Source organism: Palaemon carinicauda, chromosome 16 (genome assembly GCF_036898095.1).
Source record: "Palaemon carinicauda isolate YSFRI2023 chromosome 16, ASM3689809v2, whole genome shotgun sequence".
Lineage (NCBI taxonomy): Eukaryota > Metazoa > Arthropoda > Malacostraca > Decapoda > Palaemonidae > Palaemon > Palaemon carinicauda.
This window is the reverse complement of record NC_090740.1, coordinates 8,663,298-8,668,756: the sequence shown is the minus strand read 5'-3', so window position 1 is coordinate 8,668,756 and position 5,459 is coordinate 8,663,298. Positions and strand designations below refer to the sequence as shown.

The 5,459-nt window shown below is 36.4% G+C and overlaps 1 pseudogene; it reads left to right on the top strand.

Moving 5' to 3' along the window:
- Positions 1 to 1,166: 1,166 nt before the first annotated feature.
- LOC137655920 (uncharacterized) overlaps positions 1,167 to 5,459 on the top strand; it is a 28,382-nt pseudogene continuing 24,089 nt past the window's right edge.

Sequence of the window (5,459 nt, the reverse complement as noted above, 5' to 3'; positions counted from 1 at the left end):
AAGGGTACACTCATTCATGCTATTCTATTTCTTTCCTTATTTCCTTTCCTCACTGGGATATTTATTCTATTGGAGCCCTAGGGCTTAAAGCATCCTGCTTTTCTAACTAGGGTTGTAGCTTAGCGAGCAATAATAATAATAATAATAATCACTGTCATCATCAATAAGAATTTCCTCATAACTCGGACCCTGATATGATTCTTACTTTACATCTTCGAAGACAAGAGAAGATCCTCAAGGAGAACTTCTCGAGAAGAGCTGTTAATGGGAAGATAATGGCTTTCAAGGGCAGGAAGGAGATCCGGGAAGCTCTGCATTTCATATCTCCAATAGACAATGGAGGTCTCACTCATATACGTTCCTTTCTTCGTCTTCTGTTAATAGATGCATTAGCGGGTGTTGCTTTTGTCTCTTCGTTGTTAATCCATTTCAGTTGTATAAACATTAAGTTTTCTTATCCATGAATGTTCGACTTTGTTCTTTTCGTATTAATGCATATAGGAGATATTTATTTCAATCTTGTTGCGCTTCTTAAAGTATTTTATTTTTCTTTGTTTCCTTTCCTCAATGAGCTATTTTCCCTGTTGAAGCCCCTGGGCTTATAGCATCCTGCTTTTCCAACTAAGGTTGTAGCATAGTATATAATAATAATAATAATAATAATAATAATAATAATAATAATAGTAATAATATCCCTATTTTCTTCTGATTTCTCTTTATTTTAACTGCTGCATTTTTACGTAAAGGTTTAAAATCCGCTCATGAATGGCAGGGACAAGGGTACAGTGACATTCCCCTATCAAGCAAGACAATGACCTAGAGACTGACCATATTATATATGATCAACACCCAAGCCACTCTCCACACAATCTAAGACCAAGGAGGGCCAGGCAATGGCTGCTCATGGCTCAGCAGGTAGATATATAGGCTCCCCCAAAGCCCCCATCCTTAGCTCACTTGGATGTCGAGGTTGCAGCGACCAAAGAAGCTATCGAGTTGAAGCAGGACTCGAACCCCAGTCTGGCAATCACCAGTTAAGCTTACCATGTGGTGAGAGGGTTTACGAATCGCCATGATCAGCAAGTCTGTACTAGTCAGGGTCACCCATACTGGGTGAGTTTCCCATGAGCGATCAGACTAAAGTCTCCCACCATCACCAATCCACAATGGTCAGCGTGATGCTGAAAAGTGACCAAACCCCAGACATGAATAAGGACATGTCTGATGCCTTTGCCTGCAGTGGTCCAGAAATGGCTGCATGTTTGTTGTTGTTGTTGTCGTTGTTGTTGTTGTTATTTGCAATAATATGATGATGAAAACTGATCAAACCCCAATCATGAATAAGGATATGTGTGAGGCCTTTGTCCTACAGTGGACGAGAAATAGCTGCATTTGTTGTTGTTGTTGTTGTTTTTGTTGTTGTTGTTGATGTTGTTGTTGCTATTTGCAATAATAACCTATAAATCAAACTTCCGTAGGGCTAAAAGCTAATCAAACGAAGAGAAAAATCGTGTGATTAAACAAAATTGCAAATCGTCAGTTCGTTTACATCAAAAATTAGTGTTTGATTTCATTAACTCGTTTCCTTTGATAACAAATTTCCAATTAGTGATTCGATGATGTTTATTGGCATTTAAGATAAATAGTTTTGGACGCCATCATCAATATCAAAATTTTTTTAGGAAGTTAGTGGGCTTTTTGTTGGTATATTTTCTGTAAAGTAATTATATTTGTTTTACTGTTCTAAGTTAATTATAGTAATCTTTTTTAGTGAGGCAGATTGGCACCGACTCGCAGGGATGCCCTTTTAACTTAGAAAAGTTTCCTGATAGCTGACTGGTCGGAAGTGTTCAGACAAGAATACTTCCCACTAATCAGCTATTAGGAAACTTTTCCGAGCTAAAAGGGCACCCTGGCAATTCAGCGCAAATCTGCCTCACTAAAAAGAATGACTGTAGTGAATACTATTTTAAATATTCAAACTTGTAACAAAGGTTTTTTATATTGGACTGGATGACAAGTTTTTTTATAGTTTATATATGAAATATCCCTTTTCATGTCATTACTGTTTCTAGAATATTTTATTCTAATTGTTAATTCTTTCTCAAATTATTTATTTATTTCCTTATTTCCTTTCCTCACTGGGCTATTCTACCCTCTTGGACCCCTAGGGTTTATAACATCTTGCTTTTTTAACTAGGGAGTAATAATAATAATAATAATAATAATAATAATAATAATAATAATAATAATAATAATATCCATTACTGTGAAACTAACACGGATTGGAAAAAAGAATAAAATTATCAATAATTTTCAACCGCTTCATAACCTATTGGTCCAGTCCAGAGTGAGAGAGATGATAAAAAAAGGTCTTAATTGGTTTAAGCATTTTCACTGGACACATCAATACTTTGTGCTTGGAAAAGATAACTATCTTCTTTTATTAACGTGCTCTTTTCCCATTTGTATGAGGTAAACACGATTGGCTTCTTTTTGAAGAACTTTCCTTTGGCTTTTGGGTGAACTGATCGACTGCCCTGCCTGACATCGCTTAGCCCCGGTAGTGTATTCTCAAGTGTTGTACAGTCACCAGCGTCCTTCCTCCTAGCAAGCTAGGAGTCCTGGCAATAATTCTGATCGGCTGCCCTACCTGACATCACCTAGAAACTGTTAGCGTATGTTCAAGTGTTGTACCAGCCATCAGCGTCCTTCCTACCAGCAAGCGAGGAGTTCTTGCAATAATTCCGATCAGCTGACCTGCCTGACATCGCTTAGCCCCGGTAATGTGTGTTCAAGTGTTGTACAATCACCAGCATCCTTGCTACCAGCAAGCGAGGAGTCCTTTTAATAATTTCTGACCGGCTGCCCTGCCTGACATCGCCTAGACCCCAGTAGCGTATGTTCAAGTGTTGTACCAGCCACCAGCGTCCCTTCCTCCTAGCAAGCGAGGAGTCCTTGCAATAATTCCGATCAGCTGCCCTGCTTGACATCGCCTAGAAACCGGTAGCATGTGTTCATGTGTTGTACCAGCCATCAACGTCCTTCCTCCCAGCAAGCGAGGAGTCCTTTCAATAATTCCGTTCGGCTGCCCCGCCTGACATCGCCTAGACCCCAGTAACGTACGTTCAAGTGTTGTAGCAGCCACCAGCGTCCTTCCTACCAGCATATGAGGAGTCCTTGCAATAATTCCGATCAGCTGGCCTGCTTGACATCGCCTAGAAACCGGTAGCATGTGTTCATGTGTTGTACCAGCCATCAACGTCCTTCCTCCCAGCAAGCGAGGAGTCCTTTCAATAATTCCGTCCGGCTGCCCTGCCTGACATCGCCTAGACCCCGGTAGCGTATGTTCATGATTTGTACCAGCCATCAGTGTCCTTCCTCCCAGCTAGCGAAGATTCCAGGCAATAATTTCCAACCCCTTTATAACCCATTGGTCCAGTCCAGAGTCAGAGAGGTTCTAACAAAAGGCTTTATTTAGTTCAAGCACCTCAACTGGACCCACACACACACACACACACACACACACACCACCGTCCTCTTGTGACCTTTTCAAAGAAAGGGGCTTCTCTTTGTCGATCAACAGCCAGAAGAGGATTGTCTACTTCAAAGGTATTTTCTCAATTAAAGCCTGAGGAAACTTTCGCAGTTTAGACCCCTTTTTGTATTTACACTCCATGACCTTTATGTCTGTAGATATATGTACAGTATATATATATATATATATATATATATATATATATATATATATATATATATATATATAAATATATATATATATATATATATATATATATATATATATATAATATATATATATACATATATATATATATAATATATATATATATATATATATATATAATATATATATATATATATATATGTATATATATATATATATATATATATATATATATATATATAATCATATATATATATATAAATATATATATATATATATATATATATATATATACATATATATATTTATATATATATATATATATATATATATATATATATATATATATTATATATATATATGTACACACTCTAAACTTTTAATGGTGTCTTATGAAATTAAGGAAATTAGTCATTAGTTGAACATTCCATGAAACTTTATCATAGGAGAGTAAAATTATTCAACAGTAATGCCTTACTTAATTAAAGTCCATCAGTATTATCCCAACACGATACATAAAAGAAAAAATTAATCATGCGTTAATTATAATCCAAGTATATTCACACATACGAACAGGACTCGCACATACGAACATACTCACACTTACGCCCACACACATAGAGACTCACACACATGAGCAAAAAACCCCTCCAAAAGCATTCGTTACATTTCTCATGTCCGTTGAGACAAGAACGAGAGAGATCACTTTTGCAAACAATGCCATTCTCAAAGAATCGTCGAAAGTTTTGTTGCGAGGAAAAGGAAATGTTGCAACTGGCATCCTTCCGGAAGACTTCACAGATACAAAAGGAGGCGCAAAAATTATGTGTTGATGCAAATATGAAAATATTTATGGCCTTCGGGTGAGATATTCAAAACCTCGTATTAAGGTGAAATCTCGGAAGAGATAGAATGGAGGTTACCATGCATGGAATGAATGTTGACTATTTTAAAATATTAGTGCACCCGATGCGTCAAAAATGACGGCTTAATAATTAGATAGATGTAAATACATACGCACACATTCACATATACCGAGATTCAACCCCCCACCCCCACCCCCCCTCCCCACCCCTTTTCCTAGCTTCAATACACTGGTTTAGGTAATTTGTGGGAGACTGTGGTTTCCAAGTGTACCTCTCGGAGTACCCATCTCTCCATGGTATGACTACCTCCCCTCCCCCCTAGTATAAGGATAGGGAGAGACAGAGTAGCTATACATCTACCAATGCCACTGAGCATATATATACAGTATATATATATATATATATATATATATATATATATATATATATATATATATATATACATGTGTGTGTATATATATATATATATATATATATATATATATATATATATATATATATATATATATATATATATATATATATATATATATGTGTGTGTGTGTGTGGTATATATATATATATTATATATATATATATATATATATATTATATATATATATATATATATATGTATATGTATTTATATAAATATCCATATCATCTCCACTTACACCTATTGACGCAAAGGACCTCGGTTAGAATTAGCCTGTCGTCTCTATCTTTAGCTTTTAATTCAATACTTCTCCATTTATCACCTCCTACTTCACGCTTCTTATTCCTCAGCCTTGTAGGCCTGGGTCTTTTAACTCTTCTATTGCCTTGTGGAGCCCAGTTAAAAGTTTGGTGAACTAATCTCTCTTGGGGAGTGCGAAGAACATGCCCAAACCATCTCCATCTACCCATCATCATGATCTCATCCACATATG